Source organism: Pholcus phalangioides, unplaced genomic scaffold (assembly GCF_987345545.1).
Source record: "Pholcus phalangioides strain wild (caught in Gottingen) unplaced genomic scaffold, Ppha-v1.0 ptg000008l_1, whole genome shotgun sequence".
Classification (NCBI taxonomy): domain Eukaryota; kingdom Metazoa; phylum Arthropoda; class Arachnida; order Araneae; family Pholcidae; genus Pholcus; species Pholcus phalangioides.
In genome coordinates, this window is record NW_028301601.1 from 3,191,386 (window position 1) to 3,208,029 (window position 16,644).

Sequence of the window (16,644 nt, forward strand, 5' to 3'; positions counted from 1 at the left end):
TTGAAATTTTCGCGGAACATACATGTAAATTTGCCTGGTAGGGTCTCAGAAAAATAATTTGGCCCGGGGGCCCATGGTGCTCTTAATACAAATACAAATACAAATACAACGCCACAACAGGCAAAATGCCCAACGAGGTGGCTGATAAAAAGATGCCCATAAAAATATGGTTGTCATATGTTTCAAAAATACAGCAACCCAATTAAAAATGCAATTAACACAAATTACAAACAATATATACACATAATAAAATATTATACAATGCCCATAAAGAATACTTATGGTTGTCTTATTCTAAGAATGGATAGTTTGGGCACCCAGTTTAGGGACCGATGCAGGGCACCGGTGTGTAGGCGCCTATCTGTAGGACCGGTTGTTGAGCTCCATTATTAAATATAATAATAATCAGAAGGTTTTATATAATACATGTTTAATTTGGTACGGACACATAAAAATGAAAGACATCACATGACAATGGTTGCTTGCCGACCGCGAAGAAAAACATTCGATTTTATCGCAACTTGCGTTGCTAGGTAACAAATATTCGCACCAGAAAATTGCGAAGTGCGACGTCGTTATTTTTCCGCAATCGGTAAAAGTTCAAGTAGAGGTCGCTACACACTCCCCCCCTAGTGTCAACGAAATGTCGTGGTCGAGTATCTGTCGGGGAAGTGGACATGACGACCGGAACGAGTCACAGTTGCTGGTACTGTACTTGGATGGACGGGTGACGTCGAAGGCACTTGGGTATGCTGGTCACTTAAGAAAGCTGGGATCAACCGATCGATGGAGATTCTCCTGGATGTCCCGTTGAAGTCGATGTCGAAGAATTTATCTCGTCGATCTTTGACCAGAAATGGGCCTTGATACGTTGGTTGCAAGGCAGAGTGTGGTGCATCGTTACGCAGGAAGACATGAGATGCGGATTGTAGACATGTAGGAACATATGTTGGCGTAGATCCGTGAGTTGTTGTAGGTATGGGTTTCATTGAACGCATTAGTTTTTGAAGTTGATGGACGAAATCGGACTGTTTGATGTCTGGTATTGCGGAGAAGTACTCGCCAGGCAGTTGCAATGGTGATCCGTAGAGGATTTCGGCGGAGGAGCATCCTAAATCTTCTTTCACTGCTGATCTCAGGCCTAGTAGTGCTAATGGAAGAGCGTCAACCCAAGCTGCATGGGATTGGATTCGGCATCTTAGGGCAGCTTTCAGAGATCGGTGTTGTCTCTCGATGAGTCCATTCGCCTGAGGATGATATGCGTTCGTCTTGTGATGTTGGAATCCGAGGTATCTGCTTAAGGTTTGGAAAAGATGACTCTCAAACTGTCTTCCTTGGTCTGTGGTAATCTTCTGTGGTATGCCAAATCTGGCAAACCAGGTCGCAATTAGGGCTTTGGCGACTGTTTCGGCAGTTTGGTCCGGCATAGGTGCGGCTTCGATCCATCTGGAATATCTGTCTATTATCGTTAGGAGGTACCGTGAGCCTTGGCATAATGGCAATGGGCCAACTATGTCGAGATTGATGTGTTGAAATCTATTGTTTGGTACTTTGAATTCGGCCAGAGCGGAACGAGTGTGTCGGTGAACTTTAGAACGTTGGCATGCAATGCATGCTCTAGTCCACGCCTGACAATCTTTTTTGATGTTGCGCCAGATGAAGCGTTGAGAAACCAACTTGGTAGTAGCTTTGATACCTGAATGAGAAAGCGTATGGAGTGATTCAAAAGCTTGTCTTCTGTGTGATTCTGGAATATAAGGACGAATGTGTCCCGTAGAAATGTCACAAAACAAGTGCTTCGTTATATTACTGTCCGGCAAACGCAGTTTGACGATTTTCAATGATGAGCTTTGTTGGAGTTCACGTAATTCATCGTCACATTGAGAGTCGGCAATCGCATCGTAGTTGATTGGTGATGGAGAAGCAATAGTTGCGATGCGTGACAAAGTGTCAGCAACTACATTGTTTGGTCCGGGAATATACCTGATATCAGTAGTAAATTCTGCGATATAATTTAATTGCCGTAGTTGTCGAGGCGAAGCTTTGTTCGGGTCTTGTTTGAAGGCATACATCAATGGACGATGGTCACTATAAATGGTAAAATGACGTCCTTCTAGCTGGCATTTGAAATGTTTAACTGCGCTATAAATAGCTAGAAGTTCTCTGTCATACGCACTGTATTTTACTTGAGACTGGGAGAGTGTGCGAGAGAAAAAACTGAGGGGTTGGATCACACCGTCATGCTCTTGCTGTAACACTGCACCGATGGCATTGTCCGATGCATCTGCTACGAGAGAAATGTGCGCGTTTGGCTTTGGATGAACGAGCAAAGTGGCGTTGCATAGCGCTTCCTTGACATCGGCGAAGGCTTGTGAAGCTTGTTGAGTCCAATCGAGTGGTTTCCGACTGTTTTTCGCATGACCTGCTAACATAGCGGTGAGTGGTCGCTGCAGGTCCGCACACTTAGGTATGAACCGGTGGTAAAAATTCAACATGCCCAGAAATCGGCGCAAGGAAGTGGCGGAAGTGGGTTGCATAAAGTTCTTGATGACATCTACTTTGGCGGATAACGGTTTGAGTCCATTCTTGCTAATTTCATATCCCAAGAATTTGATGGTCGGGACGCCAAATATGCATTTTGGCACATTTATGCACAGTCCGTATTCGTCAAGTCGACTGAATACTTCACGTAAGTGTTGGAGATGAGTTTGCTCGTCTGGAGAAGCTACCAGGATATCGTCTAAATAACAGAATACGAATTCCAATCCTTGTAGGATCGTATTCATGAATCTCTGGAAGGTCTGCGCTGCATTGCGTAATCCAAAGGTCATATACGGAAATTCGAAGAGTCCAAACGGTGTAGTAATTGCTGTTTTTGGAATATCCGGCTCGTGCACTGGAATTTGTTGATACGCTCTAATCAGGTCGATTGAGGAATATATTGTCGTTCCGTGGAGAATGTGCGAGCAATCTGTGAGGAAAGGAATCGGGTAACGATCAGGAACTGTGATTTTGTTTAGTGCTCTATAGTCTCCACACGGTCTCCAGTCGCCAGATTTCTTTGGCACTAGATGGAGTGGACTAGACCAACTGCTCTTCAAAGGCTGACAAAGTCCTTGTTGCATCATGAACTCGAACTCTTTTCGCGCAACTTTTAACTTTTCCGTGGAAAGCCGTCGAGGTCGGGCAAAAACTGGTGGACCTGTAGTCTCAATGAAGTGCTTGATATTGTGCTCTTTAATTTTCTTATTTTGGATGTGTGGACGGAGAATATCAGGAAACTCTTTGACTATATCCCGATATGGCGATGATAATAGATCGATACCGTTCAAGCAAAAAGATGGAGCTGCGATATTTCTTGCAATGGAACAAGTGGTGGATAGCAAGGTCGTTCCATCGATGAGGCGATGATGTTTGCTATCGACTAACAGGTTAAAATGCGATAGAAAATCTACACCAATAATTGGTCGGGTTACGTCGGCTATGATGAATGGCCAAGCAAATGTCCTTCGGAGGTTCAAATTCAATGTTAGAAGTTTGGTACCGTAAGTTGAGATAGAGGAACCATTGGCGGCTGTAAGAATCAACTTCTCGGGTTTCTTGTGGGTATTGACGACAGTTCGCGGGACGACTGACACATCAGCGCCCGTGTCGATCAAAAAAGTCCAGTTGGTGGAAGGATCGGCCAGTATGACTCTGTCGACGAATTGGCAGCCGTGGCCTTGGCCGGTGGACGACTGCCTTATTAGTTTCCCGGTGAGGTTTTGAAGGAGCAGGGCTGTTGACATTTCTTAGCCTGAGCTCCGAAATTGGTGTGATAGAAGCAGAAGCCATTTTCAGCTTGTTTGTATTGGGCTCGGCTGTGGGATCGCGAGCGAGAATACCGTTCTCGATGACGGAATCGAGGTCTAGGCTGTCGCTGTGAAGTGTGAATGGCGGCCTTCAGCTCACTCAACTCTTTGGTCAGAGCTGCGACTTGTTGCTCCGGTGATTGGCTGATTGCGTTCTCAGGTCGACCGGATGCTGAACAGATATTTGGAATGGCCAACTCAGCGATTTTATCTGCCATCGAAGCGAGTTGTGGAAGCCCTTCGCTCGAAGCAGCTAGTATAGCTTGGATGTTAGCGGGGAGTCGCGCTAACCACAACGATTTCAGCAAGTCATCACTAAAGTTACGTCCGGCAAGCTCACGCATTCGGGCAAGCAGATGCGATGGTTTTTGATCTCCTAGTTCTAAACCTTGCAGTAGCGTACGGATTTTCGATGATTCGCTCTCCGCGTAAACCTGAATCAATCGTGTCTTCAGCGCGTCGTATTTATTCTGCTGGGGAGGTTCTAGAACTAAATCTTGGACTGTCGATAAAATATCGGCATCGATACCAGCGATAGTATGGTTGAACTTCGTAGCATCGGCAGTTATCGCTGCGATCGAGAATTGTGCTTCTAGTTGGATAAACCACAAGTTTGGATTGTTTCTCCAAAATGGAGGCGGCTTTATAGCGACGCGATCGACATTCGGCGGATTGTCCATTTGGAACGGAGGAAACGATTACTCGCTTACCTTGAGAAGCTTGCTGTTCGAAATCATGGCGCTGTTCGAAATCACGTCCGGCGTCGCCAGTTTGGGCACCCAGTTTAGGGACCGATGCAGGGCACCGGTGTGTAGGCGCCTATCTGTAGGACCGGTTGTTGAGCTCCATTATTAAATATAATAATAATCAGAAGGTTTTATATAATACATGTTTAATTTGGTACGGACACATAAAAATGAAAGACATCACATGACAATGGTTGCTTGCCGACCGCGAAGAAAAACATTCGATTTTATCGCAACTTGCGTTGCTAGGTAACAAATATTCGCACCAGAAAATTGCGAAGTGCGACGTCGTTATTTTTCCGCAATCGGTAAAAGTTCAAGTAGAGGTCGCTACAATAGCTTCTCGATTTACCCCAACATGTTTATCGTATATCTTTTTAAACTGTCAATTGTGTTACAATTTACTACCTCCGGGGGTAAGCTATTCCATTTATTAACAACCCTATTGGAGAAAAATTCCCTGCGACACCATAACCTTGCATTGTCCCTCACCAATCGATACTGGTGTCCCCTTGTAAAAGCAGTCGATTGGCGGTGTACTAAAAGTTCATGGTCCATCCTATCCATCCCATTGAAAATTTTGAACACTTCTTAACAATTCTTAAGACGGCCCTGGCACCCAAACAATGTGATATATCTAATCCCCCACCTCCTTCCTTCTGGCTGGAAATGCTCACCTAATAATTTGTATGAAAAATGCTCCGAAAAAAAGTTCACCAAATCCTATTATTCTGAGCACCTTCCCCCCGGGTGGACCCTGGCCCGTAAAAGAGCTGGGGCAACCAGAGTACTGCCTCAAGCAAATAGGGGGGGGGGGTGGCTTACAAACAATATACACTTATTTTGCATGATAATAAATCTTAGGCCCCAAGAAAGTCTGCCCCGGGGCCCCGAGAAGACACGCTACGTCCCTGGATGGACCCCCATAGGCTCCTTCCCACAAGCAGGGTCGCAACAGGGTCGATGCTTGGTCAGCCGGGCAAGATTACATTTTGGCGCCCTTTGTAATGTTTGGTGCCCTCTCTGGTTCGGTGCCAGGAGCACTGGACCCGCTTGCCCACCCCCACTAGTTGTGGCCCTTCCCACAAGAGTAGGCAGGACTGCAACGACTGCAACTAGATGTCAAGTAAGCCGGAGCAAGGACGCATTTTGGTGCCCACCCCCTCCGATCCGACGCCCGGGTCACAAGACACGCTGCTCCCGAGGGCCACAACTAAAGGGGAGCTGACACGGGACGATGATTATAATTTTTTGTGTGTATTTTCCCACATTATAAACTTACTACAGAGTGGGAAGGGGGGGGGGCATGAAAAGTTTGTCTTGGAGGTGTACCAGAGATCCCAGCCTAAGAGCCATGGTTTTTATAAATTCATTATAGAGTAATGAATATCCGGTAAAAAAATCTGACACAGCGGCTTTGCTCTTGGAGGGTGGAGGGCGCCTTATGTACAAGCCCCTCCCAAGAGCCGAATAAATATGGGATAAATTTGTCTGTCCCGTGAAATACGGATAATCCAATGCACCTACACAGGAAGTCGCTACTCCGACACATCGCCCTGGATGCGCTTGCCTTCACTTCATTCGAAGCTGAAGATGTCTGCCACGGCTTTATTCTCAGCTAAAGATATCTGTCTCGGCTTCATTAGCAGCTGAAGATACCTGCCTTCGTTCCATTCGCAGCTGAAGATACCTGCCTTCGTTCCATTCGCAGCTGAAGATCTCTGCCCAGGCTTTATTCGCCGCTGAATATTCTTGCCTCTGCTCCATTCGGAGCAGCTGAAGATATCTGTCACGGCTTTATTCGCAACTAAAGATATCTGTCTCGGATTCATTAGCAGCTGATGATACCTGCCTTCGTTTCATTCGTAGCTGAAGATCTCTGCCTAGGCTCTATTCACCGCTGAAGATCACTGCCTCGGCTTTATTCGCAGCTGAAGATGCCTGTACCTCCACTCATTTCGGAGCTGAATATTTCTGGCTCCACTCATTTCGCAGTTTAAGATGCCTGTCTCAGCTTATTTCCCTGTTGAATATTTCTGCCTCTGCTCCATTCGCAGCAGCTGAAGATGTCTGCCTTTGCTCAGGAACGGATCCAGGGGTGGGGGCGATAGGTAAGAACCGAAAAAAAAAAATTCCATTTAAAAAATTTTTTAAATGGAAAATTTTCCTGTACCGTAAATACGGGACGACCCAACAAACTTACACAATTCGGTTCTCTCGACACATCGACCTGGATCAGCCCCTGGCGGTGCCCCCATACAGCCGCGCAGGTCGCACGGCCAAAGAACCGTCCCTAGATGAACCGATTATGGCTTCTTTTCTTAATTGTTTCTAACTCTGCTTCAACATTACAAGAGGGTGCCAAAATACTTGCTTGACACAGCTGACCAAACCTCTAGTTGAGGCCCCGGGTCTACGATGGTCTTAATGTACAAATGGGTAGGGACAGAAAATAGAAAGGAATCTCTGCCAGTGCGGGATCTATTTTTGGTGCCCCCGATGACGTTTCTCAGCTCAACAAAATTTTTTTAACCTTCCAACTCGGATTTGGCACCCTTTCCTAGAGAGGTGCCCTATGTGGCTGCACCGGTCGCACGGCCTCTGTGGGGGCTGTTTCTTATAATATTTTTGTTTTTTCATACTATAAATTCTTTATAGAAGGACTAGTGAAAAATCTGGCCTCTAAGGCCCGACAGAGATCCCAGCCTAGCGACCCCTGCTGCAGGGCGTGGGTGGCATAAATGCACCGTCTTCCCGCTAGACCAGTGCGTCCTATAGATATTGTATCTAGGAAGTAATGAGTCCAGTATATACCGGGTGACCCGAAACGTTACGCCGTCAGTCAAAATAGCATTTTTTGTTTTTTTCTTACTTGTAGCATTTGCCGTAATAAACAATGGTACTAACAATTTTAAGGGAATTGAAATTAATTTAATACTCTAGAATACTTTAAGGTTTAAGACATTCATTTCTGAAAATATTGTTGGTGCTGCTATCTACTTTCAAAATCAGAAGTGTCTTATGTGGTGATGACGAAGCTCTCGTATAAAAAACGAAATTCGTCATTCAGTTTCGCTCCTTATAAACAAAGCTTATAAACTGACCTGAAAGATCGTAAAAAGTGAATTTTTCCACACTCAACTTTATAGTAATGTGCTGCCATCTAGTCTCATATTTAAAAGTCACTCATGTGGTGATGATGAAGTTCAAATTAAAAAAACTATATTCTTTATTCCGCTTAGTTCCTTATAAACGAAGCTCATAAACTGAACTGGAAATTTAAACTGAAAGTTCGGTTATTTTATTTGAGCGTAAGGAGACGTCCAAAACAAAGAACCCCTTAATGAGCAGACGACAGACAAAGAAGTCGGTTTGTCCGGTTCCCTACAAGCTAAGCTCACAAACAGAACTGGAAGTTCAAACTGCCAGTTCAGTAATTTTTTCAAGACACAAGGAGACGTCCAAAACAAGTTACCTGGAGATAAGCAGACGACAGATTCTCAGGCTTTCATCGAGCTTATATTACTGGAGGGAGCACCCAGCCGCCGCGACTGCAGCGACATCAAATGCAAAGAAATCACGTGACTCTGTGAAAACTAAGTTCCCGCCGGGCAATTTGCTATAGCAGTTGTTTTTGCTATAGCACATATTTCATCGATCCAAGGTGAGTTGATTCGTTTGTTAAAATTATTCGTTAATAAAAGTTGAAAATCCCGATTGAACAAATTGTGTAAAACTGCCGTTTCCATTCCTTAATTCAAGGAAGATCGTTTTATCGGGGGTAACATCGATGCCGATATATGCACAGAAACTTCATAAAAAAAATTCGTCAAATCCGGGAAATCATTACACGACTCAATAAATTTGCTAGCCAGGGGCGTTCTAAGTGTATCACGGGCACCAGAGGCGTACACAGTGTAGGGGGACATGCCCAGGGACGGGGGAGCGGGTCGAGTGGCCCGGGAGCTGGGACCAGGAGGGGGGGGGGTTCCAAATTCACCCTCTAACTATTTCTACATTGGCGTGCTAAAATGCCTGCTTGCCCCGGTTGACAAAGTATCTAGTTGAGCCCTGGCCTTGCCCCTCCCCAAGCTGACCTAAAATTAATTTATCGAACACTCCTGACAGCCCTCCATGCAAACAATTTTTCCTCCATCTGGCTAGAAATTGTTGCTCAGGGACATTTAAACCAAATGTCACATTCATGCCACTCTCCAGGACCCCAGTCTTAGAGGGGCAGTGGGTTTGGTGAGACCAGGGGCCTCGAGCCAAATGTTGGCCTCACAAATAATGTACATTTATTTTGCATAATATTTTCCCTTTTAAGGCCTAGGGGCCTCCCAAGAAAATGTCAACCCTGGGGCACCAAGAAGGAGCGCTATGATCCCACACACACACTGGGGTAGCCCTGTGCGTTAAGACTACTCTGTTACTGCTATCAAAATAACAGTATTCCCAGTAATTTAACTGTCATTCCAGGCAAATCGGGGAAGACTCCGGTTTTTTGAATGTTGGAGTCTCCATTCCCGGCATGTGTTTTAAACCAAGGTTCAATGAGGATAACGTGATACATTCAAAAGACTGATATCAATTTATATTGAACAAATGCGCTAATTGGAATAAAGTAATGGTTTTCCCACTATAGGAAACATTGAAGAATTTGATAATGATAATGAAAATTGAACATTTACATATTAATCTACTTCAATTACCAACCTTTAATACGAAATGCAGATACTAAATTCTGTACATTGTTTGATGCTTTCTGATATTGAACAAAGGTCACTTTTGAATTATACAGGTAATTTTTGTAATTCTGTTGAAAACAGATGTTATATCAGGAATTGGTCACTAAAATTTGCCAAGCATGGTGGAAAATATGAATATTCTCTGCATGCTGATCTCAGTTACTGTTGCCTGGTGTGCTGGGAATGCAGTATTCGAATATTATAAAGCTATTATTGCAATTGGCATATTTTTTTGTTACTCTCCATGAGACAAAAATATTTTTTGTTCACCTCACAATCAAACTGTCAGTGACTACAACTTTAAAATAACTGAAGAGTGAAGTTATGTCAGGCCTTAACCCTTTAAGTAGTTTTTTAAATTTTCCTGGTCTGCATTGCAACTGCAAAGCTGTTAAGAAATTGAGATATTTTGGGATGACCGTAATAAAGCAGATCAAGTTTGATGAGATATCTCGGGATTGTCACTGTGAAGGTTAACTGCGATTTTTGTGGGGGAGAGGACCAAATGTGATTTTTCTGCTCCCGCCACTTTAGAATTTGATTGATGATTTTACACCTGTGTTTTTGTTTTCACCAAAAATTTGCTGCCCCTTTGAATTTGTTTTCCCCTTTGTCCTCCCCACCCCAGTTCTGGCTGTTCTGTGTTTTTGAAATGCATGATTTTTGTTTGTTTTTTTAGATTTTAATCTTTGGTAAGGCAGTCAAAATATTTCTATCAAAAGCATCAGAATGACAAAAGAAAGAATGTGTAAGGAGCCCTTTGTGTCATAGATCAGCAGATGCACTGGCCAGAGATGTTGCAAAAGTCAGGGTAGCAGAAAGATGAATTCCTGCTGAAATAATATTACTTGAAAATTCCAGAATGTTTCAAGTGCAGCACTAGGAAAGTTACTTGGGACACACCAATAATTCTCTTATCAAAGCACAGAGGTAAGAAATTGCAAGTGACTTGATTTGTCGTTTTTTTCCCCCTTTAATGCATCTTTTGTAGTTGTTGAGCTTATACCTCTGTTTAATATTTTATGTTGGCAGCAATGAGCCATTAAAATGCTAATTAACACACCTAAATTTTTCTTTCTATATTCAATCCTTTTTTTTTTCTTCAGAAATGCTAGACGGGTCATTCCATGTCAAATCACCCAGCCATGACACCCATAGTCTCAGATTTCAATGATGTTTTTTTTATTTGTTGCATTTACCATCCTTATTAACCGTGTGAAATATTGTTTGCATATCTCTAAAACTTTTTGAGAAAAAAAATGTTGAAATTTATCAGGAAACTGATGCAGATGACTTTTCCGAGGCTCAATTTTTAAGCGGCATTGTTTGAGAAAATAAATCATAACTTTTCAAATTTTCAGTATATTCAAGTGAAATTTTCACTAAAGTGTTCACAAAAACATACAAAATATGAATAAAAATAATTCATACACTTACATTTGAAATTTACATGCAAAAAAATTATGTAAACTTTGTTTTTGTGGAATTTTTCGTTAGAAAAAATACAATTTTTCAAACGTATTTTTAGACCAGAGGCACAGCAGTTACCAAAACAACTTTTATTTTAAATTTCTCCTAAATATATGAAGTAAAATGCTGGAGAAAAAAAATAATGGTTTTTTGACCGTTAATATGTTTATTCTGGCTCGCAACACAAAATTCATCGAAATAAGACTGGATCGTTCCGATTTCAAATCATTCAACTAGATACTGAAATGCAACCCATCATTCCAGATTCCAATCATTATTTTTTGTTTATTGCTTCTACCATGCTTGTTGACCATGCAAAGTTTCATGTACATATCTTAAAAACTTTTTGAGAAAAAAAAATGTTTTCTAACCACACAAGAATGACGTCTCTTAGGCTAACCCCATTCAAGCAATATTATTTGTGAAAATATATCATAACTTTGTAGATTTTCAATACATTCAAATGAAATTTCTACTAAAATGCTCACAAAAAAATGCAGATTATGAATAGAAAAAATGTAAACCTTAGAGGAAAAAAGTCATTTAAAATTAATTTTTTTATTAATTTTTTTTTTAAACACAATTTTTTAAACACTTTTTTTTTGGATGCACAGTATGAATTTTCAAATTTTTTTAAAATTTAGTCCTATTAATATATTAAGAAGACTGTAGAAAAGTAAACATTACTTTGACAGTTAATACATTTGAGTAACAAAACACAATTGTACTTATATGACTACATTAATTATATTTGTACATTTTGACTTAATATAATGATTCATGCTTAGTAAAAAGAAATTTAAATTTTATTTTTCATGTACGCTTATACATTTATTACAGTATTCACTAAATTAAGTTTCATGAGTAGTTAATGCAATAATTCAAAACAATTAATAAATTTTAAAATGCTAGGATTAAAAGAATTCATGAAATAATTAGAAATGTTAATGTAATGTGCCAAATGGGAGTTGGTGAAAAAAAAGGTTTTCAGTGAATGAAATAATTTTTTAAATTTAACATTCATGTTCAGATTCTTAGAAGTGTTCAAATTCCAAATAATTAATTTCACTTTTAGTTGATCTATAAATATTTCTTATGATGCAACAAAGACAAACTTTTGCAATCTGATATATTTTTGCATAAAGAATTATTTTGTATTTGATAAATCCAGATAATGTTAATCATATATATAGGTTAATTTTTGAAGTTTTTAACATGCTTAATTATAAAGTTATTTTACCACAACAGTGTTAAATTTTTTTTTAATTACTTCGACTTTTACAGTATATATTTTAATAAACATATATTTAATGTATATGATAAACATGAAATGGTTATACTTGTGTGAAAAAAAATCTACATTATAATACCTAACACAAGCCTCTATATATTTTTCCCAAGAAATAATTTAAAATTGCTGATAAAAAGCCAGAATATGAGGCATTAAATAACAAAGAATGAAATAATGAGGCAGATGGAAGAGAGTAGAATTGAAAACATAATGTATATAATGCCTGGCAGTGATATATTAGATGTGATGATGATTGTAAAAAAATAATAGCAGCTTCTGTGAAGATATAAACTATGGCACACTGGTCTTTGTCCTTCAGAGGGCAGCTGGTGTCTTATTTAATTATAAGACTTTATCATCCCAGCAGGTGATGATAAAGTCACTGCTGCTGCATCATTGGGAAAACTAAAACAAAAGTGTTAGAACTAAACTGCTCCTCTCCCCCCCCCCCCCAATCAAATGATGCAAGTCTCAATTATGATCTTGCTGAAAACAGAATGTGCTCCATAAAGTAGCCTACTCCAGGGTTAGAAAATTTTTCTTATGATAACACAATTCCCATTTGAGCTAAATATTTTATATCATCATTTGGGAATTCAAAGTAAAATGTCAGAAAAGACACTTGAAATTTGTTGGAAATGTGTGAGTGTTGGAAAAGAAACTGGATCTGACTGTCACAAAAAGTGTTATGCAAAAGTGTAAAATCTGTTACCCATTACATCATTGGACCTATCGGACATCAATATTGAAGAGTGGAGCAAGTTCTGAACATTTATCTACTGTGTGTTTAAGCATAATAGAGCTTTTTTCTCAAAGTTTATGAAATATATCCGAAAGCATGCTTTAATCCTTTAAAATGTCATAAGGAAAAATAACAAAAGGTTTAAGGATAGTAAACTTGTATTTTTCATGTATAAATGAAATAAATGGTTGTACAAAATCAATTCCAGGGCAAAAAATATGCCATGCCTGTAGGGACAGTGAATATAAACAACAATAAATTAGGTGAAGAAACTGAATACTGTGAAGAGATGAACAGTGATCATAGTAATGTAGAGAAGTAACTTGGAAAAATGTCAATTATTAAACAAGAAGCACTTGAAGAAATAAATTCATCTCTACAGAACATAGAGTCACCAATTAAACTTCATAGGGTAGCTCCACAGTGCAAGTCAAACAATGCCAAAAGAAAAGTTGAATCTGCTTGCAACACTTTAAAATCAAATGTTTGTAAAGTTTTTGAAGAATTACCAGAAAATGAATCTCAAAGCACACTTAATGAAGGTATTAAACAGAAAGCAAATATGATTATTTTGATAAAGTTAATTAGAAATAAGACTGAATTTAACCATCACAACAAGGGGAAAACTCAAATTTTAACTCTGGCTCCTGCTTTAAGAAAGGGGAACAAGGAAAAAAATCTGAAGAGTGCAATGTCACTGAATATGCTGTGTGAAAAGCAGGAGAGCTTTTGTAAATGAAAAAGCAAAGGTGAGCCATTGCGTTTTTATTATAAAAAGAATCAAATTAAATTTCAACAATTTTTTTTGCAATCTAATTTTTTAATGCAAAGGTTTAAATTTTCTTTCCTAGTGATAATCTACATTTTTTTGTGAGCATTTTAGTGGAAATTTCATTTGAATGTATTGAAAATCTGCAAAGTTATGATATATTTTCACAAATAATATTGCTTGAATGGGGTTAGCCTAAGAGACGTCATTCGTGAGGTTAGAAAACATTTTTTTTCTCAAAAAGTTTTTAAGATATGTACATGAAACTTTGCATGGTCAACAAGCATGGTAGAAGCAATAAACAAAAAATAATGATTGGAATCCGGGATGATGGGTTGCATTTCAGTATCTAGTTGAATGATTTGAAATCGGAACGATCCAATCTTATTTCGATGAATTTTGTGTTGCGAGCCAGAATAAACATATTAACGGTCAAAAAATCATTATTTTGTTTCTCCAGTATTTTACTTCATATATTTAGGAGAAATTTAAAATAAAAGTTGTTTTGGTAACTGCTGTGCCTCTGGTCTAAAAATACGTTTGAAAAATTGTATTTTTTCTAACGAAAAATTCCACAAAAACAAAGTTTACATAATTTTTTTGCATGTAAATTTCAAATGTAAGTGTATGAATTATTTTTATTCATATTTTGTATGTTTTTGTGAACACTTTAGTGAAAATTTCACTTGAATATACTGAAAATTTGAAAAGTTATGATTTATTTTCTCAAACAATGCCGCTTAAAAATTGAGCCTCGGAAAAGTCATCTGCATCAGTTTTCTGATAAATTTCAACATTTTTTTACTCAAAAAGTTTTAGAGATATGCAAATAATATTTCACACGGTTAATAAGGATGGTAAATGCAACAAATAAAAAAAAAATCATTGAAATCTGGGACTATGGGTGTCATTTTGGCGGGTGATTTGAAATGGAATGACCAGACATGAAAATTACTGAGACAAACAATCTAAAAATCAATGTTATTTTAGAAATAATAGACGCATGGCCTCCACTAGGGCTGGCTCAAGCTTAAATGCCATCCGGGTGCAAAGCCTCATGTACCACACTTAAAGAAGACTCTTGCTGCTGGAGGCAAGAGTGAAATCATCATACTGTTCTTAATTCTGTACCTCGGAACCACATATGATAGTATGGCTCTGAGGTATAGAATTTTGCCAGATAACTCAATTCACATTTCAGCTCTTGTTGATGAGTCATCGTTGCTGACACTTTATAAATAGAAAATATAATGAGGTAACTTTTATTTAAAAAATTATTTTTAAGCCGTTTTTGTTGTACAGAGATCGGACTACTAAGAATCAGAATTTAAATTCATTTGACATTCAGGAAAATTACTCGATGACATCAAATAAGAATGTACTCTATTACAAAGGGCGATAGAGTACATTCTTGTTCTGGTATCACTGTCCCTAAGCTCTATCTTAAAGTTTTCTCAACAAATATATCAGAAAGGTATGTCTTAAGAGCATGATATATCATTTGCAGAGGGGTCATGCAAGTATTACGTCAGCATTGAGGGGAGAGGGGTTTCAGATTTGCTTACTTTTGATGACGGGGGGGGGGGGGTTGAAGGTTGCTTATGTCATCAACCGCCCCTTTTTGAAGATATGAAATATTCTAAGCTGCTGACGGGGTCAGGGGGGTCAGTGTTTTGCTGACGGGGGGGGGGGGGTGTCAAAAATGGCTGAAAATCTGCTTACGTAATACTTGAATGGCCCCAGAGCTGTATTTACAGAGGGGCTTAGCAGGCTCAGGACAGAAAATTCAAGAAATAAATAGTCACAGGAAAATTAGTATAATGGGAGGAGGACTCAGAAATTGACAAAAATGTACATCCACCTCTGCCCAGGGAGAGGGGGACTGAGTCAGCGAGTGACCAAAAATTGTGGCCTTGAGTTTGCAAGCATGTACAGGACCAAAGTAAACTCCATAGAGTTTTCAAGCATGTGAGTGATCAGGCAAAAAGTGAAATAGAGAAATCTAGGGACCAGGAAAAGAGGGATGAAAAAAGTAAGAAACGGGTATGTTTACAGGTTGAGAAATACTGGCTGATACTGGGCTATAGCCCTGCAAATTTGAGAAATAAATGGTCAAGAAAATTTGACAAAGATGAGTGGAACGTGGCAAAATTTTTGTAGCCCACAGTCAGCTAAACTGTAAATTTGCCTCTGGTCATGTGAATTTTTAATATTCGAGGTTTTAAAATTTTTTGATGTCTAACTAAAGCCTAGGCTGCCGTCCCTTACAATCTGCTGCTCAGGTGCACCGCACCCCTTGCATAAGCTACACGTGCCCCCCCCCCCCACATTTGGCAGCAGTGCCCCTGACTGGCAGAGATGCCATTGACGCGTTTTATAATGTGTCAAATACTCTGAATTTCGGAAAAGGAAGCGTAAAAATTTTGTTCACACGTCCTCCGGGATGCGTTCATTCTTAGTTCTTAGAAGAAAAAAGTAAGAGAGGAAAAAGCTCCCAACTTTTTTTTACCGTGTATCGTGATCCCTCTACCTTGAAAAATTGGTTTTACTACTTTGTACACTACTGTATTGATATACCTGTGGGTTGTTGAAGATGAGGGATATTTTTGGTTGCTTCTCTGAATGAGGGGCTGTGTACAGAAGTTTCAAATTTCGGATTTTTATTACCCTGCAAATTTTTTCCCTTCCTGCTATGTACGGGAAATTACGGTACTTTTGCGGTGATCGGCCGGCATTCAAAGACCGTGTTTATACGGCGTAAATTTGTCTTGTTCCTACAATATTGCGAATGCGCAGGTTTTTTTTTTATCATAAAGGATTGGAACACCCTTTCAAATTGTAAAACCTTCCCGATATTGTGGAAAGAAACCGAATCTGTAAAAACTCGACTTTGAATATCTAGTTTTGTCATCTAGCTGCTATGCGGTAGTGCAACGTCCCTTATGGGAGTTGCTTGCCCGGTTCGAAATATCCAGCAATAAAGTGGCAAACGACAAGTGGAAAATGATTAGAAACAAACTTTCGCAT

General features: G+C 39.6%; 1 long non-coding RNA gene across 1 annotated transcript in view; it reads left to right on the forward strand.

Moving 5' to 3' along the window:
• The first annotated feature begins 8,116 nt into the window (after positions 1-8,116).
• Positions 8,117-16,644, forward strand: part of LOC149083500 (uncharacterized) — a 29,820-nt gene continuing 21,292 nt past the window's right edge. The window contains exons 1-2 of the long non-coding RNA XR_016193012.1: positions 8,117-8,261; positions 10,025-10,275. This is a non-coding gene — a long non-coding RNA (uncharacterized LOC149083500). The remainder of the gene's footprint in view (positions 8,262-10,024; positions 10,276-16,644) is intronic.